Source organism: Lissotriton helveticus, chromosome 6 (genome assembly GCF_964261635.1).
Source record: "Lissotriton helveticus chromosome 6, aLisHel1.1, whole genome shotgun sequence".
Classification (NCBI taxonomy): domain Eukaryota; kingdom Metazoa; phylum Chordata; class Amphibia; order Caudata; family Salamandridae; genus Lissotriton; species Lissotriton helveticus.
In genome coordinates, this window is record NC_136067.1 from 962,921,486 (window position 1) to 962,948,280 (window position 26,795).

The following is a 26,795-nucleotide window of genomic DNA, read 5'->3' on the forward strand; positions in this document are numbered from 1 at the left end:
ACTCCCAATAGGCCCCCATGTCTACAGGGAGAGTGGTGGGGGGTGGGGGGTGTGAGAGACCAGCACTACAACTCCCAACAGGCCCCCATGTCTACAGGGAGGGTGGTAGGGGTGGGGTGTGTGAGAGACCAGCACTACAACTCCCAACAGGCCCCATGTCTACAGGAAGGGTGGTGGGGGTGGGGGTGTGAGAGAGGTGGGTGGGGTGTGTGAGAGACCAGCACTACAAATCCCAAGAGGCCCCCATGTCTACAGGGAGGGTGGTGGGGGGTGTTAGAGACCAGCACTACAACTCCCCACAGGCCCCCATGTCTACAGGGAGGGTGGTGGGGGGTGGGGGGTGAGAGAGGGGGGTGGGGTGTGTGAGAGACCAGCACTACAACTCCCAAGAGGCCCACATGTCTACAGGGAGGGTAGTAGGGGGTGGGGGGGGTGAGAGACCAGCACTACAACTCCCAACAGGCCCCCATGTTTACAGGGAGGGTGGGGTATGTGAGAGAGGTGGGTGGGGTGTGTGAGAGACCAGCACTACAACTCCCAAGAGTCCCCCATGTCTACAGGAAGGGTGGTGGGGAGTGGGGTATGTGAGAGACCAGCACTACAACTCCCAACAGGCCCCCATGTCTACAGGGAGGGTGGTGGGGGGTGGGGGGTGTGAGAGAGGTTTGTGGGGTATGAGAGACCAGCACCTATGTCTCACCCCAGAGCAAGATTGAGTCTGCCCAACATTTGCTGACCAGTGCATCTCCTCCTGCAAACTGACAGGTATATAGACATGTTCTCAGGGGGAACATCCAATAGCAGGACAGGACCACACATATCCAAGTATTGCCTTCCCACCTCCACGCCACCATATTGCCCTGTACTGTCAACCACAACAACATGATGACAACAACAACCATGTCCTGATTCCATAGTGATTTGTAATGTTGCTACCAAAAACATGGCATGTCCACAGCATTAATTTTGAAAATCTTGTCCCTCAGGTTATCGCAACATGACCGGAGAAAGCCGCAACCGCCAGCACCAGTCGCCCTCCTCACAGCCAGGACTCTCTGGGGATGATCCCATTGACAGCTCGGGTGCAAAGGACGATGCTGGCCCAAGCAGACTCCCAGGGCCATCAGGCTCCCAGGACATCCCGGCCTCCACCCCCTTGGCCTGTGTCACTACACCAACACCTGCCATTGGAGCTGTGCAGCTACCACCACCACCACCACCACCACCACCACTCCTGCCTGTGCCACCCTGTCTGACCCATCGCCCGATGATGGGCCATCGACATCCCAGGCTAGCAGGGAGAGTGGGCGGGATAGGATACAGGTGAGGCCACAGCTCACAACCAGGAGTGCAGTTGCTAGGCGAGGTCGGAACGAGACCCACCCCATCCTGGGGCCGAGACCCTGGAAGCCATCGCCAGAGTCCATGCCTCCTATGAGCGGTCGCAGGCACAGGCCGATCGGGCCCACCAAGACTCACAAGAGAGCAGCCAGCAGTTGCGGTCCATCGACACTCGCATTGGCCAAATTGTGGACCTCATGGGCCAGCAAACTGCTCTGTGGAGGGAATGGTTATCCCACGCCACACCACCACCCCCTCCCCCAAGTGCCCAGTGGGACAGGTCACCAACACCACCGCCACCATCACCTGAGGCCACGGACAGGGAGGTGGCCCCTGACCAACCTGCCCCCAAAGCTGTCTCGGCTCCGGCTCCAAGACGGAGGGGCCGTCCGAGGCTGGATGCAGCTGAGAGCAGTGGAAGTGCACCATCTACCCGCTCGAAGAGGGGCCGCCACTGACTTCACCCTTCCTTGAGCCTTTCATTCACCCTGTCAACTATCCTGCCCCACAATGCCAAGCATTGACACACGTCTGTTGGACTAGGTGGACATCACACAATGTGGTGTCCCCACGGTGTTTTCATCTGCCATGACCTTCAACTATCACTTCCCCCAACACCTACTTGTAAATATGCACCAACATCAATCCACAACCTGTAAATAAACACCACGTAAACACTCTATGCTGTGTGACCTCCATGTTTTAATCACATGTTTGTCTAATAAATTGTCATTACCAGGTGCAGGGATCAATGTTCTGGAGAATCATGCATCTGTAGGAGTGACCTAGGGATAATGAGAGAACAACAAGCACAGGTCAGGAAAGTGATTCACACCCATCACAACACACTGTACTGCAACATCCCACAAACCACACTCATCACCAATTAAGTTGATCACAGGACACACATCAAGGAGCTTTGCATGTACACCATCTCCCACACACATTTGCAAACAGAACATACCAGAACAGGTAGCATAGACACACCACACCCACACATCACCAGCAAACATACATCACGCATTGTCTAGCTGCACAAGAGGTAGTTACTCACATTCAAGGAAAATAGCGATCAATGAGCTGACGCCTCTGGTACACACCTTCTTCCTCCCCACTATCCTCATCAGTGGACATGGGTGGGATGGGAGGCGGAGCAACCTGTTGGTCTTCAGGGTCCATGATCAGTTCAGTGTTATTGCGCAAGGCCAGGTTGTGGAGCATGCAGCAGGCAATCACAATTTGGCATACTTTGCCTGGTGAGTATGGCAGGGCCCCACCGGTTTTATCCAGGCAGCGAAACCTAGACTTCAGCAGTCCAAACGTACGTTCCACCACTCGACGTGTCCTCCCATGGGTATCATTATAATGCATTTCCCCAGGGTTAGTAGGATTCCGTATGGGGCTCAGCAGCCACGGCCGGTTTGGGTACGCAGAGTCACCTAGGTGGGGGGATGACAGACACAAATATCATTACTAGGATTGGTGGGAACACCATGCCACACATACAACACAATTGTCCTCACAGCACACTCACCTACAAGCCACGCACGTTCTGGACACAGATTAGCCATCAGTTGGGGGACAATGCTGCTCCGCAGGATGTGTGAGTCATGGGCGGACCCGGGAAATCTGGCACACACATGGGGGATGATGTTGTCAGCCAGGCACACCACTTGCATGTTGATCGAATGGTAGTGCTTCCGAATGCGATATACAGGTTCACGTGCCCGGGTGGAATGAGACCAATATGTGTGCCATCAATGGAACCCACTACGTGTGGTATCTGGGCCAGGGCATAGAAGTCCCCTTTGACTGCTGCCAACTCTGCCGGCCGTGGGAAATGGATGTATTCATCCTTGTAATGCATCATGGCATTCAGAACATCCCGCAGTACCATGCTGAACATGGATTGGGACATCCCCCCGGCATTACCAACTGTGTACTGGAAAGTGCCTGTTGCGAAGAAGTGAAGTGCCGCCATCACCTTTGCTGTGGGTGTAATAGCTACTGGATATGTCCTGCGTGGCTGCAGATGAGGTGACAATTATGCTACAAGCTCCTGCAATCTACGTCGATCAAGCCGGAATTTGCGGATCACCTCCTCGTTAACTATGTCCTCCAGCACAGTGTATGGTCGATGCACATTTGGAGCCCTCCTGTGTGGGAGTCGATGGTAGCAGATGTCAATTGACCAACAACGCATAGCTGTGCCACACTATCACATCTTGACAAACACAATGCAAATAACACATGTTGCAGACAGTCATTATATGTGTGATGTGACCAATATATAAGGCAATACAGCTAACTACACACACAATGTTCACCCACAAATAACATCCTGTGTGCAAACATGTCCAATGTAACTTGCACACATGTTGAAAGATCTGGCAACGGGACATGACTGAGGGCCCAAATGTGGACAAGCGTCCCCACAGACACACATGTACGTGCACACACAACATGAACATGGAACACACCCTCCTTGTCTTCATGCACCCATGACCCCACCTACAATGCTGGGCATCCTCACATGACATGCATGGGCACACAACAACAGACATTCATACACAGAATGCATGTACACCCTCATCATTGTTACTTGCACACACAAACCACACACTCACAACAGCTTCTGAATGTGGGTACACACCCTTGATGTACTGTGTAGATGTGTACAAATGGAAACTGTGTCCGCAAAACCAAGACGTCAACACGTCGCCATGCACATCTGACGCAACTTGGGTGCACATCACTAGCCTTTGTTAACCACTGGCAAGGTCAACAGTATGAGCACACATGCAACAAATGGACATGAATGTCACACGTGGACACGGGCCATTGACTTGACATAATTATTCTTGCAGCATTCCGGACATGTCCTGACACACATGTACACCTATGAACATTACATGTGTGCGGAGACATGCAGTGTGTGTACATACGCCATCTGGGGACGCCTTCCACCAACACAAAAGATGATCATTGATACAGCAATTAAGCATGACATATGCTGTATGGTCAAGGACCATCACGGTCACACCCCGCAAAACGCATGTGCACACTACCGTGACGGTGCATCATTTGAAACGAATCACTCACTGGCGTCGCTATGGCGGGGCACGCATTCCGCGGGGGTGGTGCAGGCTAACACATACATTTGAATATGCAATTCGAAATGGCAGATGATACCCCCCTTACAGTCACATTGCAGCACCCACCGCAGCCCGCCGGTCCTGGCCGGTCACCCACCGCCGGTCCTGGCCGGTCACCCACTGCTGCTCCTGGCCGGTCAACCTCCGCCGCTCCTGGCCGGTCACCCACCGCCACTCCTGGCCAGTCACCCACCGCCAGCACCCGGCTGTGGGTGAGCGGGCAGGACCGGCGGTGGGTGACCGGCCTGGACCGGCGGTGGGTGACCGGCCAGGACCGACGGTAGGTGACCGGCCAGGACCGGCAGTGGGTGACCGGCCAGGGCCATCCATGCCATGGTGACCTCAATGCACAGGCCGCTCAACCACTGCCAGCACCCGGCGGTGGGTGACCAGGCAGGACTGGTAGTGGGTGACCGGCCAGGGCCATCCATGCCATGGTGACCTCAATGCACACCCACCGCCAGCACCCGGCGGGGGGTGACCGGGCAGGACCGGCGGTGGGTGACCGGCCAGGACCGGCGGTGGGTGACCAGCTAGGACTGGCAGTGGATGACCGGCCAGGGCCATCCATGCCATGGTGACCTCAATGCACAGGCCGCTCACCCACCGCCAGCACCCGGCGGTGGGTGACCGGCCAGGACCGGCGGTGGGTGACCAGCCAGGACCGGCGGGCTGCGGTGGGTGCTGCAATGTGACTGTAAGGGGGGGTATCAACTGCCATTTCGATTTGCATATTCAATGTATGTGTTAGCCTGCACCGCCCCCGCGGAATGCGTGCACCGCCATAGCGACGCCAGTGAGGGATTATTTTCAAATGATGCACCGTCGCGGTAGCGCGCACATGCGGTTGCCGGTGTGTGACCGTGACGGTCCGTGCACATGTAGCCAATGGAAACAGGTTACGCGGGGCACGTAAGTGCATTCAAAAATAGCGGACGCCGTACACCGCCACACCAGGGCGAGTCATTGGCTCTTTTTGAATGATGCATCCAGGGAAAACCAATTGCTGCAGACGTGTGCCACAGATATGAGTTCAGGGCGCTATATATGTGTGAATTTCTTCTGCACACATTCACTGCTTCCAGCCACTGCTGCCTGCGACCATGACCTCGACCTGCTGCTGCTGAGCTATCCAACAAATGCTGCCTGCGACCGTGACCTCGACCTGCTGCTGCTGAGCTATCCAACAACTGCTGCCTGCGACTGTCGCCTCCACCTGCTGCTGCTGAGCTATTCAACAACTGCTGCCTGCGACGTCACCTCGACCTGCTGCTGCTGAGCGATCCAACAACTGCTGCTGTAGTGCCACAGTCCTGGACCTTGCCATGCAGAGAGTGCGAGAGATCCGGTCTCGTCCCTTCACCGCAGCGGAGCTGGATGTCCTTGTGGACGGTGTGCTCAGCCACTATGAATGGCTCTATGGTGCCCCCGGACAGGTGGTAAGTGCAATGGGTAACATGTTGGTAGGCAATAGGCATGAGGTGGTCACTGACTCCTGGCTTCTGCAAGCTTGGCGGTGTGCTGTGGGACCTTCACATGTGTTGTACTGAGCATGGCTGCATGAAGATACGTGTTTCTACGATGTTTGTGAATGTCAAACTGTCCACTGACATTCCCCTCTTGTCTCCCATCCTGGTAGGTCAAGCTGCACCTTCGCAAGGCCGTGTGGAGGACCATAGCACGTGATGTATCGGCAGTGGGCGTGTGCAATAGACGACACACACACTGCCACTAGCGCTGGGACGACATATCCAGGTTCAGCAAGAATGTAGCGGAGATGACACTGGGGATAATTCCAAGATCAACCTGCCTTGTTTGACGCACCATGACCCCTATAATGCACCATATAATTGCTGTGACGCATCCTGACCTGTCCGCCCCCGGCTGAGAGGGGATCAACAGCAAACTAGGGGTAAGCAGACTGTATGTGTCTGTAACTTGTAAGTGCATGCATGTATTGGTGCTCAGACACAGTAGTGACATCCGTGGTGCGTATGTTTTGCAGCAATTGCATGTTGGTGCCATTAGCGGAGTGAGCGTTAGCATCCATGTCCGCCTGGTGGACATACCAGTTGATTTGCAGTTGAGGGTTCCAGGACATGCCGTTGAGGTCTGTGGTCCCATGGCATGACATGTGTGGTTGTCTGCATGCACGTGCCCTATTTGTATGATGTACATGTTTCACAGGCACCCCCGGTTGTTTGATATGAGGATGTCTGGTAGGGGTGGTTCGTGTGCAGGATGGGTGCTACATCTTATTCGACTGTAAGGAAAGTTGTGAATTTGTAACCTTCAGTACGTGAGTGTGGCACTTAGGTTAACATCTCTTCCCTCTCTTACAGCTTTGGCCGAGGGCACTGACCCACAGACGACAGAGATGAGTGGTGGCAATGCATCCGGATCCGAGATCACACACACGCAGACTGACACTAAAGAGGGCAGCCCCGGAGAGGGGGACAGAACCGTCCCTGAGGACTCACATGTGGAGACACCATCGTCCTCATCTTCAGACAGTGTTGGTGAGTCAGCACTGTTGTCACAGACAGGGAGTGGGCAATCAACACCTTCAGTTGGTACACAGCACACAGGGCCCACACTGCCACCAACTGCAACAAGTACTGCTCGTGCTCGCCAGAGTAGGGGGAGCAGAGTTGCCTTCGGGGCAGGCACCGCTGCCCCTGCCCCTGTGCCACCAAGTGCACTTTGTGCTGAGGCTGTTGATCTGCTGCGACAGCTGTGTGTAGGGCAGACCAACATGATCAATGCATTCCAAGACCACGATAGGAAGTTGGGGCAGGTGGTAGCATTCATGGAGGGCATGCATGGTGATGTTGCTGGTCTCCACAGAACAGTTCAGTCATTAGCAAGCACTGTGTCTTCAGCCATTCTTCAGTCGCATGGACGGGGTGCTACTTCTGTTCCCCCATCCACACCACTAGATGTCTCAGGGGAGAGTGAAATTTCAGACCAGGCGTCATTTTTGGGGTATTGCACTAGAAGCAGCCACAGGCAGCAAGGCAGGGCACGGAGGGCACAGACACCATCCCCTAGGACAGGGAAATCTTTCACCCATCACGACATGAGCTACACTGGAGTTGACACACAGAATCCTCAAGGGGGAAAGGGATTCACATGTAACACACGCGTCCCCCTCAAAAGGTACTCCAAAGGCAAGGGCACCTCCCAAGTCCAGGGACACTCCCAAGGACAAGGACACTACACAGGAAAGGGCACCTCCCAAGAGCAGGGACACTCCCAAGGACAAGGACGCTTCAAAGGAAAGGGCACCTCCCAAGAGCAGGGACACTCCCAAGGACAAGGATGCTTCAAAGGAAAGGGCACCTCCCAAGAGCAGGGACACTCCCAAGGACAAGGACGCTTCAAAGGGAAGGGCACCTCCCAAGAGCAGGGACACTACCAAGGACAAGGACACTTCAAAGGAAAGGGCACCTCCCAAGAGCAGGGACACTCCCAAGGACGCTTCAAAGGAAAGGGCACCTCCCAAGAGCAGGGACACTCCCAAGGACAAGGACGCTTCAAAGGAAAGGGCACCTCCCAAGAGCAGGGACACTCACAAGGACAAGGACGCTTCAAAGGAAAGGGCAACTCCCAAGAGCAGGGACACTCCCAAGGACAAGGACACTTCAAAGGACAGGTACACTACAATGGACAAGTCTGTACCCAGGGACAGGGCGCGGCCCAGGGATCAGGGACATTCCAGAGACCGGACACCTCCTACGGCCAAGGCACATCCCAGGGCCAAGGGTTCTCCCATGGACACGAGCTCCATCAAGGACAGGCATACATCACCCCTTGCTGCCCTGAGACTGATGTTGTTGAAGGAACGTAAAACACATGTGTCAACGGTGGAGTCCCCACATACCTCAACTCCCATCCACACCCCGCAGAAGAAGGAGTACACGGTAGTTGCATCCCCCATTACACATGATGCAGAGGGCAGAAGGCAGGGCCACAGCAAACGTCAAGCAGGGTCCAGCACGTCCCCAGAGAGCAGACCACCACAAGCACATGATACACCTTTGATGTCTGATGAGGCCACACCACTTACCAGCCCAGTCATGTCCAGGGTGCCCCTATATTTCACAAAGAAACGGAGACACACACCAGTGAGACCTAACCACCCCAATGTCGCTCCAGTACAGCTGTCCCCAGCTCCCAGAGCCACCCTGCCTCCTGACCCATACAGCCCTGTGGCTCATCATTTCAGTGGTCCTAGTGACTCAGCTGCAGTTCACTCTCATGTGTCAGATAGTGGCACTGTGTCTGTTGTTCGCTGTCATGCATCATGTAGTAGCACTGTGTCAGTTGTGCCCTCTCCTGTTTCAGGTACTGGCACTGTGTGTGTCAACCATTCTCATGTGTCAGATGCTGGCATGGTATTTGTTGGTCACTGTACAGGCACATGTCCTGGCAGTGTGTCTGGGTCTATGGCTCATGTGTCAGTCACTAGAGCTGTGGCTGTGTCCCACACTCCTGCTTATGGTGCTGGCAGTGTGTCTGGGTCTATGGCTCATGTGTCAGTCACTAGAGCTGTGGCTGTGTCTCACACTCCTGTTTCTGGTGCTGGCAGTGCGTCTGGGTCTATGGCTCATGTGTCAGTCACTACATCTGTGGCTGTGTCTCACACTCCTGTTTCTGGTGCTGGCTGTGTGTCTGGGTCTATGGCTCATGTGTCAGTCACTAGAGCTGTGGCTGTGTCTCACACTCCTGTTTCTGGTGCTGGCAGTGTGTCTGGGTCTATGGCTCAAGTGTGAGTCACTAGAGCTGTGGCTGTGTCTCACACTCCTGTTTCTGGTGCTGGCAGGGTGTCTGGGTCTATGGCTCATGTGTCAGTCACTAGAGCTGTGGCTGTGTCTCACACTCCTGTTTCTGGTGCTGGCAGTGTGTCCGAGGCGACTAGTTCAAGCAGTCCACCAGATTCTGTGCTGTGAGGTGTATCTCCCATCACTCACATGTATTTTGACTTGGTGTCTAGATTGTCCATTGTAAGCACCCTTGCATTGTTAATGTCCTTGGGACGGGGCGCTTGACCCACGTACATGTGTTGCCTCTGATGTACCTGTGCCTTGCCATGGACTGTTGATGCACTTAGCCCCTCTCACATGCTGCCTCTGATGTACCTGCTCTGTTCTCTGCCATGGACTGTTGATGCACTTAGCCCCTCTCATGTGCTGCCTCTGATGTACCTGCTCTGTTATTAACACTGCCCTGTTGCTGTTAGGATGCTGCATTGTGCCCTTATGTGCTGCCTCTGATGTACCTGCTCTGTGCCATGGACTGTTGATGCACTTAGCCACTCTCACGTGCTGCCTCTGATGCACCTGCTCTGTTCTCTGCCATGGACTGTTGATGCTCGTTGCCCCCCTCATGTGCTGCCTCTGATGTACCTCCTCTGTTATGAACACTGCCCTGTTGCTGTTAGGATGCTGCATTGTGCCCTCATGTGCTGCCTCAGATGTACCTGCTCTGTTCTCTGCCATGGACTGTTGATGCACTTAGCCCCTCTCATGTGCTGCCTCAGATATACCTGCTCTGTTCTCTGCCACGGACTGTTGATGCACTTAGCCCCTCTCACGTGCTGCCTCTGATGTACCTGTTCTGTGCCTTGCCATGGACTGTTGATGCACTTAGCCCCTCTACCGTGCTGCCTCTGATGTACCTGTGCCTTGCCATGGACTGTTGATGCACTTAGCCCCTCTCATGTGCTGCCTCTGATGTACCTGCTCTGTTCTCTGCCATGGACTGTTGATGCACTTAGCCCCTCTCATGTGCTGCCTCTGATGTACCTGCTCTGTTATGTACACTGACCTGTTGCTGTTAGGATGCTGCATTGTGCCCTCATGTGCTGCCTCAGATGTACCTGCTCTGTTGTGAACACTGCCCTGTTGCTGTTAGGATGCTGCATTGTGCACTCATGTGCTGCCTCTGATGTACCTGCTCTGTGCCATGGACTGTTGATGCACTTAGTCACTCTCACGTGCTGCCTCTGATGCACCTGCTCTGTTCTCTGCCATGGACTGTTGATGCTCGTTGCCCCCCTCATGTGCTGCCTCTGATGTACCTCCTCTGTTATGAGCACTGCCCTGTTGCTGTTAGGATGCTGCATTGTGCCCTCATGTGCTGCCTCAGATGTACCTGCTCTGTTCTCTGCCATGGACTGTTGATGCACTTAGCCCCTCTCATGTGCTGCCTCAGATATACCTGCTCTGTTCTCTGCCACGGACTGTTGATGCACTTAGCCCCTCTCACGTGCTGCCTCTGATGTACCTGTTCTGTGCCTTGCCATGGCTGTTGATGCACTTAGCCCCTCTACCGTGCTGCCTCTGATGTACCTGTGCCTTGCCATGGACTGTTGATGCACTTAGCCCCTCTCATGTGCTGCCTCTGATGTACCTGCTCTGTTCTCTGCCATGGACTGTTGATGCACTTAGCCCCTCTCATGTGCTGCCTCAGATGTACCTGCTCTGTTCTCTGCCATGGACTGTTGATGCACTTAGCCCCTCTCACGTGCTGCCTCTGATGTACCTGTCCTGTGCCTTGCCATGGACTGTTGATGCACTTAGCCCCTCTCATGTGCTGCCTCTGATGTACCTGCTCTGTTCTCTGCCATGGACTGTTGATGCACTTAGCCCCTCTCATGTGCTGCCTCTGATGTACCTGCTCTGTGCCATGGACTGTTGATGCACTTAGCCCCTCTCATGTGCTGCCTCTGATGTACCTTCTCTGTTCTCTGCCATGGACTGTTGATGCTCGTTGCCCCTCTCATGTGCTGCCTCTGATGTACCTGCTCTGTTATGAACACTGCCATGTTGCTGTTAGGATGCTGCATTGTTCCCTCATGTGCTGCCTCAGATGTACCTGCTCTGTTCTCTGCCATTGACTGTTGATGCACTTAGCCCCTCTCATGTGCTGCCTCAGATGTACCTGCTTTGTTCTCTGCCATGGACTGTTGATGCACTTAGCCCCTCTCACGTGCTGCCTCTGATGTCCCTGCTTTGTTCTCTGCCATGGACTGTTGATGCACTTAGCCCCTCTCATGTGCTGCCTCAGATGTACCTGCTTTGTTCTCTGCCATGGACTGTTGATGCACTTAGCCCCTCTCATGTGCTGCCTCTGATGTACCTGTGCCTTGCCATGGACTGTTGATGCATTTAGCCCCTCTCATATGCTGCCTCTGATGTACCTGCTCTGTTATGAACACTGCCCTGTTGGTGTTAGGATGCTGCATTGTGCCCTCATGTGCTGCCTCAGATGTACCTGCTCTGTTGTGAACACTGCCCTGTTGCTGTTAGGATGCTGCATTGTGCCCTCATGTGCTGCCTCAGATGTACCTGCTCTGTTCTCTGCCATGGACTGTTGATGCACTTAGTTCCTCTCATGTGCTGCCTCAGATGTACCTGCACTGTTCTCTGCCATGGACTGTTGATGCACTTAGCCCCTCTCATGTGCTGCCTCAGATGTACCTGCTCTGTTCTCTGTCATGGACTGTTGATGCACTTAGCCCCTCTCACGTGCTGCCTCTGATGTACCTGGCCTTGCCATGGACTGTTGATGCTCTTGGCCCCTCTCATGTGCTGCCTCTGATGTACCTGCTCTGTTATGAACACTGCCCTGTTGCTGTTCTAATACTGCATTGTGCCCTCTCATGTGCTGCCTCTGATGTACCTGTTCTGTACTATTGATGCACATAGCCCCTCTCATGTGCTGCCTCTGATGTACCTGTTCTGTAGCATGGACTGTTGATGCACATAGCCCCTCTCATGTGCCTCTTCAGATGTACCTGCTCTGTTCTACCCAGTGCCCATGCTCTTGGGTAGTGTAAGATTATACCCCTATTATGTTTAATAAAGCAAGTCAACCATGTGTCGTGGTTTGTCGTTGTCATTCCTGGTTGTGTACTTGAATTGTTGATATATTGGTGCGATCGTAAATGCAGTTTCTCAAACATGACACTCCCCCTCCCTACGTCACAGCCCTGGCAGGTACTCCCCTTCGCACAGCAATTTGTGTTTTGGCGTACTTGCGTTGTCGGCGGCGATGGGCCATGACTTTCTGGTGGTGGAGCTCGAAGAGTATCAGAAATGCGTGTAGCGCTGGGTCCATGACGGCGATCTGCTTGTGGTGGGTATCTCTGCAATGTGTTGTATCTCCGCTGTGGTGAATCCGCCATGTTCAGGCAAATTATTTTTCAGCAGCGATTTGATGTGTGTTTTCCGCCATCGTGATTTGGAGGACGGTCGGAGACGTCATTCCGTACGGCGGTGTCTCTGGATTGGTTCCGTCCGCCGCGGGGTCGGGTGTAGTTCCACGGCGGTGCGTGCTCTTCCGCCGCGTACGGACATTTGACAGTGTTTTCCATCCTAATATGGCGGACGGAGTGACCGCGGCAGGCGGACTGGAAAAAGGCATTTTCCGCCTACTCCAGGCCGGCGGTCGTCCTTCCATCCGCCATCGTAATCGACCCCTAAGTTGGAAAAACAGAGTAACTTTTAATAAATATATTGATACTTAAACAGCAAATATCCAATAAGAGAAACAAGAGATATGATTTTTTAAAGTTTAAGGTACAAAATGGTGCCAAAAACCATTAAGTGCCAACCACAGTCAACTGGTCGTGCTTGACCACAGAATCAGATTTGCTGCTGTGGAAGACCTGAACCTTCAGCCAGGCTACACCACACCTTGGTCAGATGAGCTTGGCAGGTTGGTCCTGGTCCTCTGCAGGTCTTTGGAGTCAGGAAATGTTATTTGGAGTACACTTGACACAGCCAAGGGTCCCAGGACCTGGGAGACAACCCTTGCAGGTTAGAACTAGTTTCAGCAGAGGCCAGCAGCAGGGGCCAGGATGGTCCAGTTCTAACTGGTCAGCTGAGCAGTTGCAGGAAAGGCCACTGTATCTCTAGCTTGAGCAGAATGTCAGCCTTATGACCCTTGGATTCCACTTCTTTGTCCTCAGTAAGAGAGAGGGAGCAGGTTAGGTCTTCAATTCTCCTCTCAGGCCTCAAACTGCAGGTTTAGTGCTCTTATGATCTTCCACAGCTCCAGTATTGTTCTGAGGAGGAGCTACGTTTATGCCCGCTAGCTTATGTGGTTGGTCTCTCTATAACCAATAGGCTAAATGTTTACAGGGTGTAACTCTACCCACTTTTGCGGCTCTTCCAGTGTGCTCTACAGCCAACAATCGCACAGTGCCCCTCTCTTCAGAAATCGAAGAGGGAAAAACCTTTCTTCCACTGTTCAGAGCCTGTGCGCCCACCTGATAGGTGTGGCCAGGGAAATTAGCAATCCTCTCCTCTGTGGTCACTCAAAGCCAGTTCTGGGCAGCTTTTTTGTTCTCTGGGGTTGGTGCCTGCTGGAACAAAGAAAGGATCTGCTCAGGTTTACCTGAAGTAGGGTAGTCCAATTTAAAGGAAATCAAGTTCCTAGGCAAAGGTTAAATGATAATCCTGCCAGAGACACCGTAACATCTGCTCACAGCCAATTGCTTTGTCCTGCTCTAGAAGCAGATTTTACACCTCATCAAGAATGCTGTTCAGCTGCCAGGTAACATTTGGAACTCATGCAAATGAGCCTTCAGAGCCTTTGGACAGGGACGATGTAACCTTCTTGAAGTACTTTTTCCATAAAAGTTATTAAACATAAATGTTACCCTTAAATTGGATTTTGAAAAACTATTTAAGAGAGTCTTTGAAATATATTTCTTGCTGTGCCTTTACTGAAATTAGCATTATTAAATATAATAGGTAACACACTCTTTTCCTAATGAACAGCCAGCCTTGCCACAGTAAAAATAAGTTTGGGGCTTTTCAACTGTAAAGACATGTTTAATATAAAACATTTACATTTCCTACTTTTAAATACCAGGCACCATGCCTTTGGGGATTAACACTTACTCAGGGGTGACTTATTGATATTTAAAAGGAAGGTTAAGGCCAGTCAAAATGGGTTACTTAGAGAAGTTGAATTTGCAATTTAAACTTGCAACAGCTTGCCTGCAGTCATGTTTGCACTGTCACTGCAGTGGAAGGCACAACAGGTGCTTCAGTACACTAGTGACATTTAATTTACCGGCCCAGATACAATTTGTACCATATAGTAGGAGCTATTTGGATAAGTTAAATATCCCAAATTCATCATGTTAAAAGAGTGAGAACAGACACTATACTACTGGTTAGCATAGGTATAGTGCACAGAGTTCTAAAGCCAACAAAAATAGTTAAGGCAAAAATCTAGGGGTTTACCACACCAAAGAATGGTAATTTCCCACAAAACATATAAAAAGCATTTGTGAAAAGACCTCTGACCAGTGCAGAAATACCTAAGCAAGCTAAGGTGAGACAAATACAACACAACAATCTTTCTTTCTAAATTCACAAATTGTAACATAAAACATAATGCAAACATTTTAAAGTAAAGAAGGAGGTACGTTTACATTTTTGTGTGAAACATTTCGTTCAGTGAACACATATTTTTGGGTAATATAAAGTAAGTAACCAGCTAGAGACAATCAGTACAACAGTCTAAATCAGACACGTCTGAAGCAGAAGGATTCGATTCACAGCAGATGATACAGAAAACATCAATTCTACATATTGGAATTTGTCTCAGAGGTAATCACAAAAAAATTAACAGTCCATTTGGTTATAGAGAGTACCCGTTAATGAAATCCCCAATCATACAAATATATCACAAAATAAGGAGAAAAACAAACTAGTAATCATAATTTTTCTAACAACACACTCAGCTACCAACAAATAAGAAAAAAGAAGCAGCAGATTTTGAAGAAAGCATTCTCTGAAAAGCCAAAAGAAGAATTGAAGCAGGAAGAAGGAAAACTCCATTAAGGAAACTAAGGTAAATGAAGGAAAACATGAACGAATCAATGATAAAAATACACATCATTTTACTAACATGTTTTTCCTGGTTTTTTTCCTATCTGAACGGTAATACCATAATGGAGAGTATCCTTCCTGCCAAGTATGTCATTTCTTAGAGAGGGAACAGTCTTCTTAGCCACATGGAATATGTTTATATCGCAGAAATTCATACTGAACCCTGGGCTCACTGGAAGTACGTCAAGTGGCTGATGCCTTGGAAGATGAATTAATATGAGAGACTTCGCTGATAGGACATAGGACAAAACCACTCTGTCTCTGCATTGTATGTTGTGGTCCAATAAACAATTAACAAAATCAAAACCATGGCTAGCTACCACTTTCAGTGTGCCCCCATACAATCCTAAATGAAGCCTCACAAAATATTCACCACATGTAGCCAGACAACACACCACCATTTCCTGACCCTAAATTATTCCCAGAAAATTTGCTACAATTATTTATAGAAATTGACGAGTAATGGTCTCCCACCCCAACATAAAATGTTCCATGAACATTCTCAAATAACATATTCTTATGAACCCTTCCTACTGTATCCTTTTGTATGATACACATGATTCCAATAAAAATGTATTAATCTTTTCTACCCAAATTAATCTGATAACCCTTAAAAGAAGAAATATTTGGACGTTGGATGTTACTTTCAAAACACATCCCCATTCATTTAGCCAAATATATACCATTCACATAAAAATTAATGACAAAATGTTGTGGTGTATGCATTGCTATCACATGTCCCTTGTGTATGCATTGCTGTCAGTCAAGTATTTTGAAATGTAACAGCTACAAATTTAAAAACAGACAGTAACCACTAGGAAATTAATATCAATTTTGAATTGGAAATTATTTCAGTTATCAAAAAAATCTAAAGAAGTACCCAAATTTATGAAGGATTTTTTTTGTACTTTTCCCAGGTGACTTAGCAAAACTTTTAAACAAAATCCTTATCAGAAGACAGTATGTCTGACAGTAAATTAAAATATAAACTACAAAATATATTAGTCATAGCCTTTCTACCAAGAAGACAAGCATGTAATGTGACTTATTTGCTAACAATGAAGACAAACTAGCACCTTGCTAAATTACTCTGAGGACAAATGGATTGACAGTCTAATAAGGTCATGTTGTAGACAACGTTAATGTAACAATGTTAAATGGTAGACCTGTTACATGACCTGCTTAGAAGGAGTACAAACAACGCCATAGAAGGTTGGCATGATTCCTTTGTTTGTATGTATGATTTTTGGTAAACCACAATCTTCAATCTATACTTTTGTAGAAACTGTGGATAAAGAACAAAGTTTCTAAGAAATGGGAGAAGTCCAATGTTTCTCTAGTAGTCATCAACCAAAATATTAAAAGAAAAAAAAGGAAATGAATGCACGGTATTACTGATGTGCAACAATTCAGCACATTCCAAGGATAAACTTCCTCAGCCTAATTGCCTATATAATGCAATACTGAATCCTTCACTAATACAATGAAATTCCTGCTCAAGTCAGAAAATACTACCAATTTAAAACAAGAACACATCAAAGCCCTAATTCAAACCCCAAAACATCCGAGCTAACCACTTGAAAAATGAAAATATAAGCCAAAACAAATTTATTTAAACGTATATTTAGAAGTCTTCCTTTTACAAAGGTAGGGGGGTGCATTTGTCAGGAGAGACCCCCCACACCCACCTCGCTTCCTTATAAATTTGTGTCCTTCAATTCCACCCAGCTTCTCATCCCAGGGTCAAATTATCCAAAGCTGTAAAACATGTACAAAAATAAGAAACAGTCCAGGATTTTTTTTAAACGATAGTGAACTGTTTTTGTAGGGGGTAACCCCACCATTCCCCATCTTTAAAAAAAAAAGAATTATTGCCTTAGGTCGATCTAACTCCACAATGCAGTGGACAAGCAATCCAAAAACACATAATAAAAGGTCAAAAATAGCTCCTGAAAAGGTGGAAAATCCAGGATGTAGAGTGTGTTTGTCGGGGTAAAACACCTTACAGCCCCCTTCCTGTTAAAAAAGCTCCTTAATTCATGCATGTCCTCTATCCAAATTCACATTAATCCAAAACCTGAAAACTAAATACAAAGTCAAATAATGCTCTAGGGATAGTTGAAACATGGATTTTGGTTGCATTTGTTGGGGTAGAATCCCAACAAACCCCTTTCCCTTTGAAATCCAAGTGCCTTGACTCCTTGCAGCATCTTCATCTAAGACTAAACTAATCAAAACCTGAAATATTAAGATATAAATTTACAAAGAAACCCCAAACACGAAAGCATGAAGATAGTATTTTTTCAGAAGAGACCCCCCCAGTAAGTAAAAAAAAAAACCTTAAATGAACTCCATCATTCATGCCCCTGGATAGACATAAAAGGGTCAATTATGATGCCGCTTGGAAAGCATTCCGACCGAATCGGTTTGGGAATGTTTTCTGACCAACTCAGATCGGGAGAGTCCGACCGACTGAGTACGTTGCATCTGGATGCTTCCAGATATGATTCGCTCTGACTCCCGTTGACTACAATGGGAGCCTGTGTTCCGACCGAATGCATAGGCTCCCGTCGAAGAAAGGGGCGGCTGGGGAAAATCGAGCACACTGTGGCGGGCTCCCCCTGGTGCCTGCCACACTGTGCATGGCTGGTAAGGAGAGACCCATGGGTACCCCTACAGGCCCAATTGGGAAGGCTCTGCAAGCACAGGGGCCAGCTGCAGGCCCCCAAAGTCTGATTCCAACTGCTGATTTGAGTCAGACGGCACGATTCAGAAAGGCTGTCTGAATCCAGCATCGTAATCAGTCTTTCAGAAACACAGCCTGTAGAGACGTAAGAGTCTGCTCCGTACGGCTGACATGCAACTCCCCTTGTTCAAAAGCAATTCTACTTTGCTTCATTGAAGTGAGAGCAGGTTTCCCTGCTCTCGCTGCAAGGAAGCAAAGCAGAGTATGCTATGGCAGGGAGGGAGCCATGCTCCCACCCTGCCATAGCAAACAGCAAACAGGAGTGTCCCAGGGTGGGCACCCTGGGACACTGCAGGAGACTGCCCTGGGGGTGGCGGTCCCCAGGTCCAAGGTGGGCTCCAGGAGGAGGGCCACGTGGTCCCCCTCCCTCAATCTTCAAAGCCCCGGGAGGTGATGGTCCTCTGGGCCAGGAGTCAGCAACGGAGCCCGCATTTAATGCCCTTGGGAGGTGGTGGTCCCCGGGGCAGTGTGGGGAGGGGAAGGAGCCCCCTACACTCTTTAAAAACATATTGTGCCCCGGGGAGGTGGCTGTCCTCGGGGCTCGGGGGGGCTTGCATTTGCATGAATGCCCCAGGGAGCTGGCGGTCCCCGGGGCAGCGTGGGGGGTTTGGGACCCCCCTATGCATTAATAAAACAAGCCCCGGGGAGGTGGCAGTACCTGGGCATTGCAGGTATGCCGTGTGCCCCCGCATTCAATTTAGTAAGCCCATGGGAGGTGGCAGTCCCAGAGGCTGCGGGGGTCCCTGTGGGCCCCCACAAATAAATGACTGATTGCCCAAGGGACCTGGCCCACCCGGGGGCTTTTTCAAAACGAAGCGCGGGAGCACACGCTTCATTTTTTGCATTTTTTTCAGCAGGATTTGCGCACCCAGCGCAAATTCTGCACTTAAAAAAAAATACTTTTTCATTCTGCAGTTCGGGCTGTTGCTTTGTCTAAAGTTTCCTATGGAAATTTACACGGGGAAAATGCATTTTGAGATCCCCCTTTTTTTTCGGCCCCCCCCCCCCTTGATGAATCACACTAAACTTTCAAGACAGGAACTGTGTAGTTTTCGCAAAGATTCGTCAAACTACACCAAAGTTATTGGGAAAACAAAAATATATATATTATTCTGGTATCCCGTGTTTTCCTTCCGTTTACTCTATCGCCATAGCCGAAGAACACAGAAACGCAGCACTGCACAAAAGAGGGCACTCCAGGTAGTAGCTTGTTCACGGTAATTTTATTGTTCTTTTTTTCTCATTATATTTCTTATTTCTTCACAAAGTGCAAAGTGCAACTGTCAATGCATCAAGAAAAGACGACCTATGCAGTTCCGCCAGAGGCCTTCGTTTCGGGGGTATATATATATACATGTGATGTGTTTGTGTACAACATTTGCCTATTTTTTTCCACCAAAGAAAAAACACAAGTGTGATAATATATATACCCGGACCCATCCACACATCATGATCCAGATGCCCCTAAACAATAGAAGATATGAAGGCAAGGTATCAGAATTCAAATATAGCCATTTTAGGGTCAACAGTTTGCCAGGACCTCATTTTTGTGCCCCAAGAGTAAATAGAGGTGCTGGAATACTTAATTTTATTCACTGCAGTGACAAGACAGGTTTTTTTAATGCAATGTACATTAAGGGTGGTGATATGCACACCAGCATAATCCGAATTATCCATGTTTAAACCAATTCAGAACTTTATAGGCGTGCATGCTTGTCCGCGCTCCGCCCCATTGTGCTGCAATATTAACAAAACACGAGGGAACCTCCTTTGATTGCACCAAGCTGCACAGCCACATAACTGAATGAATCAAATGAATTAAATTCAATAGTTTAATCCTCTGTTTATCCATATTTTCCTCCTTTGCTTTTAATCCTTCTTTATTTCAATGTTTTACTCATTGCAGTGTTTTGCAGCGATATTCACACAAGCAGAGGAGCACCATTGAGTTCCACACGTCACGATTTTATTAAAAGTAACCCAATGTATTTCGGGATAAAAATCCCTTCATCAAATAATTTGATATGATATTATCAGCAATATCATTATACTTCCAATACAACTAACAACCAAATTGCTTCCATTTTTCCCAACAATTATTTCACCAGTAGACATTAGAAGTAGCATTACAAAACAAATATTAAAACACTACATAAAGATGGAACTCCAAAATCCAGTAATATGAACAACGATCCTTTTACCAAAACACTCATACAATTAACAAATGTTGTAGGTAACCAGTAAACCTTTGCGTGATAAACCAATGTTTTTTCTCATATCACATGCTATCACCTATTCATTTGCCCTTAAACAGCTTGGCATTTAATCACGCTTACCGTGACATATGATGAAATGCGTCCCTTATTGTATAACCAAACTTGCAAGATGATGGTTTCTTTTTAACAGCATACCGAGTTCCATACCAATGCATTCATATTTCATTGCGTGCCAAGGCACGCATATCCCTTTCAGTGAAAAACTGCAACAGTTGTTCAAAGCCTGTTCACTGTTTATCAACCCTCCTAACTTCCCCCAGTGGTTGATCACATGTATCTATACTAAAGCTGTGAACAAAACTAAACTGGGGACTGTTTGAATAGCACGCTCCTTCTCCATCCTCCTTTAATTCATCAGAATGGACCACACGTCTCAGAATGCATTGTAACCCATCCCTCACAAAACGGTACTTGCACCACACTCAGATTATTAATGTAATAAACTAATATTATCAGTGTTTCTAATACTGGGTGAACAACATGACCAGATACCCCACATCTGCGTCTGTATTGTAGAGGTGCTATAGTTAGCTGGACATTTCACTCATACAAAACCTACAAAACCCCTGGAATTCCTCTGTTATAGTTAGTTGTACTAACTGTAACTCTCGCGCCCGCAATCCACTGGTGATGATGCCACATATTATATCATTCATGACATGGTCAGTGACATCACTGGTGACATTACCGAAGACATCTCAAATGACATCAGTGATGACATCACTGATGATATCATCCAGTGAATGTGGTTTGGTTTGGTATTTAAATATGTATTATATATATTTAGCAATCTGCATTTAAGAATCAGTGGATATATACCTATCTTGATGGAGGATTTAGTAGCAGTGTGATTGACTGTTTACATTAATTTATAGTGCCTTACTAAATATATTGGATAGTGACTAAACTGTGTGAATATGTGTATTACTTTGTCAGTTGATGTGTAAACTGCTGCACCAGTTGGTTACTAGCTACTTGAAAGTCTATATTAGTTATTGATTAGTTAACTGACTATATGTATGGGAGAGTGAATGTGTATGTGGTTCGGTGAGGGATCTGTGTCTGCCCAAATATATGTGAATAGGTAATTCAGTAGGTATATGACGTTAAGACTACGTGTTATAATAGTTGTTTGGGTGAGTGAATATCTGTATGGGCGTGGTGATGAGCAAATATATTTCTCAATGGTACATGTCCAAAAAAGTAGAAAAATATAAGGCAGTGTATGTGACAGTTGTTGTATATAAATAAGTATACATAAGATTCATTGATTGCGTGAGTGACTGTATGGATAACTGTATACTTGTAATAATGATTTCACACTAAGTATGAGTTACTATCTACATGAATAAATGAAATACTATTTGTATAAGTGTGTAGCCAAGTAAATGTAAATATGATACTTTGTTTGTAAAAGTGAGTAGGATGGCTGCATAACTGAATAGGATGTGTGCTGGTGTGTAATGTCAATATAGGTGTATACGTATATTTGATAGTGTTCTATTGATCATTGACAACATGTATGAGTGAATCTATAGGTAATTGATTAGATGTCTGTGTAGATCTAGGAATCAATGAGTGGGTTTTTAGATACTTGTATTGCTTTGTCAATGGATTCAAATATGGTACTCTGTATTTTACAGTGAGTGATGAAAGGTTATACTAGTGTATGATGAGTTGTATCTGATTGTCACGTGGATGATGTCTTCAGTGATGTCATTTGAGATGTTATCAGTGATGTCACTGACCATGTCATGAATGATGTAATATGTGACATCATCACCAGTGGATTGCGGGTGCAAGAGTTACAGTTACTACAACTAACTATAACGGAGGAATTTCAATGGTTTTGTATGAGTGAAATGTCTAACTAACTATAACACCCTTAAAACCTATGTTTTTTTCAGTGAATTTCTAAGACTTTTTAAATGACAATTCCTAACTTTAACCTGCCTGAATCCTATGTTTTTTTCAGTGAATTTCAAAGGTTTTTTAAATGATAATTCCTAACAATAACCTGCCTGAAACCTATGTTTTTTTACAGTGAATTTCAAAGGTATTTTAAATGATAATTCCTAATTATAATGTTCATTAAGCATATCTGTTTTTTCTATCTTTTTTAATTGTCATCCCGTTCTCAACATAGTCAAAGCTGCAAATATTACCACTCTTCAATGTATTCCTTCCGCCAAGAAAATCGCTACAAACCTGAACCACAACTAACGTTAATAATATACAAACTAGGCGTTCCCGTAAAAAAAAAAAAACAGCACTTCCCCATACTTTCAACAACAAACCAAATCTACAATGCTACTTAAAAAATCAGGTGATAGTTCCATTTACCACATTACAAATGAATAACTAGTGTATGGGCGTCGACTACGTACTGTGTGAATTACAGCCAACTCACACCCATATCTAAAGACAAATATGTAATAGAGCTACTAATTATGCACTTCCAACACCCAACAAAATCACAACACCTAGTGCTACCACCACTGCAACCACCCCTTGTGACCCCTCCCCCTCTACTGCCTCAGAGGCAGCGCAAAACAGGACAATGGACCTTCCCAAAATAATATATCCCCTCAACAGCACACTAGCTCAATGTTCAGAGATGTGGCAACTAACTATGTATAAGGGAGGAAACACGCACATCAACAATAATTTACACAATGTCAAGTCTACCGGTGAAATGCTATACACAACTCACTATACAAACCAAAAACTTTTCCATGTGTAGATATACTAATGATACGTGTAGTGTACTGCACAGTGGACTCAACCATATTATCTGAGACATATAGCTGTGTTGTCCCCCTCCTTGAAGCAGAAGTGGAGTGGGCTGGTCCAGCATACGCAACTCCAGCGTAAGATTAGAAATAATTAGGCTACGCCGTGGGCTTGGTTCACTTGTGCAAAGACAAAAGACTCTGCCACAACGAAGGTCCTCACTCTGCCACGTGGCTGCCGCCATGACCACGTGCCTCCTTGATACAGGCCCATTGCGAACTCAGCGCCACAGCACCGCAGACTTATGTCTGTATCGACTACTACCTTTTACCTACACTGCGGACACCAGGGTTCACAACTTAAATTCAGCTTTGGATCTACACTACGGACAGCATTGAAGTTAGCCTTGATTTATGTAAGGCACAGACAATTCGATTCTATGTCCTCAGATTTTGTGAAAATAAGTGACAAAAATTCTTCGTCGATGTCTGTGCTGACTACTGCATTCGATCTACAGTCCGGACAGCAGGGTTCACAACTTAAATTCAGCTTTGGATCTGCACTACGGACAGCATGAAATTCAGCCTTGATTTATTTAAGGCAGAGACAATTGTACTCTAAGTCCTCAGATTTTGTTAAAGGATGCAACAAAAAACATTCATCAATGTCTGTACTGACTACTGCCTTCGATCTACACTGCGGTCAGCAGAGTTTACAACTTGATACCAGTTTCGCATCAAGTCAGAGACTCGTACAAAACCATTGAAATTCCCCTGTTATAGTTAGTTCAGCTAACTATAACTCGCGCGCCCGCAATGCACTGCTGATGACGTCATATATTACATCACTCATGACATGGTCAGTGACATTACTCATGACATCACTGATGACATCTCAAATGACATCATTAATGACATCATCCTTGTGATAGAGTGGCAGACCTCCTCTCACCCTAATATAACCTTTGATACACATACTCAAAAATAAAAACTAACATTTTCAAACAAATGGACATACCAATACCACTTACAACACAACGATTTAGTAATTCCAAGATCTACACATACATCCACTCATTCACCAACAGTCCTATACAGTCACTCATACATGTACTCACTCATCATATGTACTCATACACCTATACATCCTGTTACACAACGCCATTCATAGAGTTACTCACACACAGAGTCACACATGCAAACAAAGTATCAAACATCCATTAAATTGCACATTCAGTTATAAACACACCACCACACTTACTTCTACAGAAACTTACACATACAATGACTTATAGAAATAGAATTACATACTAATTTATACAGGATCTCTTCCAATCTCTCACTCTCACATATACTCACTTAAATACACCAATACTCACATATACTAGTTTAAAACATATGTAATTACTCATAAAGACACTATTGAGACAGTCATTCATTCAGTAACACACCCGTCCCATACACACACTCATCCACCCATACAGTCCTGCACACATGCTGTATTCAAAACACACAAGCAGTGAGTCACTCATTCATACATCTATGCACTATGTAAGACCGCCCAACGAACCATACAGACACTCAGACACTCTCACTGATACTCACCAAAACAACTAATAACTCATATAGACACTTGTGTAGCTACTCACCAACCCATGCAGCCACCTATACACAAAGTGAGAGACTGATACAGATATTTACATATTTAAACATTACTCACTAAAACATGTATTCACTGAGATACACTTAATCAGTCAGTTATACAATAAATCCTACAAATACAAAAAAATTATCCATTTAGACAGTTATATACCCATTTATTCGTCATCGACCTTGAAATATACATATATAAAACATATTTAATTTTCAGAAAAAAAGACATTCACTGGATGATGTCATCAGTGATGTCATTTGAGATGTCATCAGTGATGTCATGAGTGATGTCACTGACCATGTCATGAGTGATGTAATATGTGACGTCATCAGCAGTGTATTGCGGGCGCGTGAGTTATAGTTAGCTGAACTAACTATAACGGGGGAATTTCAATGGTTTTGCACAAGTCCCCGGGGCTTGTGGGAGGGCTAAAGCCCCACACACAGGAATAATTATTTTCAAATTAAAGCCCTGGGGGTGGCTGTCCCGGGGTCGTGGGGGCCTTTGAACCCCCCACCCATTTCTAGTTGTAGCCCCGGGGGTGGCGGTCCCCGGGGCTGCAGGGGGGCCATGAGCCACCCGCATCCATTGACATAAAGCTCCGGGGGTGGCGGTCCCAGGGCTTGGGGGGCCTTTAAGCCCCCCCACCCATTTCTATTTCAAGCCCCGGGGGTGGCGGTTCCCGGGGCCGGCGGGGCTGGGAGCCCCCCACACATATTTGAAAAGAAGCCCCCCCTTTACATTTACAATATTGCTCCTGGTCTTGGCCCCCCCGGTGGCTAATTAGCAACGAAGCTCGCGCTTTGTTTTTTATCGGCAGGATCCGCGCACCCTGTGTGGATATATATATATATATATATATATATATATATAGGAGCAGCGCGAGTTGGATGAGAACAGAGACGCGCTAAGGGGCTCATCCAGAGCTTGTACTCATACAGAGTGAGACGCAGTTAAGAAAAGTGCAACCATTCAGGAACCATAAGACTACAACTCCCACAATGCTGAGAGGCGTGACACTGCCCATTTAGCCAGTGTGTGGGAGTGTGCACGTATTCTTCGTACCAAAGCCTCTGAAGAAGAAAATATTTCGAAACGCGTCAGGCGAGACGAAGGAACTGCTGTGATTAAAACCTGTGCGTGTTGGCTGTTCATACCACGAATTAAAGGTTAAATGGTCTAACCTTCTCGGCTGTCTCGAGTGCTCCCTCATTTGTGTGGCAGACCAGTGAGCGTGATATATATATATATATATATATATATATCAATCCTCGAAGGTGTCCACCTTTGAGTAGCACGCGAACAGCAGCTTGGTTTATGTATAGGTGAGGACGGGGATCCACTCGTAGACGCCGCTCTGTACGGGATCTGCCCGACGCGTTTCGAAGCTCCATATGCTTCTCTTCAGGGGCTTTAACGGAAGCGGTGTGCGCAACCGCCGACCCACTTCCCCATTTTATATATAACACACCCACCGATGGGAGGCTCAAATGAGACTGTGCATTCTGGGAAGTGTGGTCCGGGAAGCACACAATCAAGTCTTGTATGGACTCCACAAGTGGGCCCATCCTCGATTCCAAGTACGACTGCTGCTTCACTTTAGTGACCCCCAGGGTACCGGGGTGGTGCATACTCGGCGGCTGGACGGCCGCGTATAAATCAATGCTCGAAGGTGTCCACCTTTGAGTAGCACGCAAACAGCAGCTTGGTTTATGTATAGGTGAGGACGGGGATCCACTCGTAAACGCCGCTCTGTACGGGATCTGCCCTAAGCGTTTCGAACCTCCATATGCTTCTCTTCAGGGGCTGTAACGGAAGCGGTGTGCGCAACCGCCGACCCACTTCCCCATTTTATATACAACACACCCACCGATGGGAGGCTCAAATGAGACTCTGCATTCTGGGAAGTGTGGTCCGGGAAGCACACAATCAAGTCCTGTATGGACTCCATAAGCAGGCCCGTCCTCAATTCCAAGTA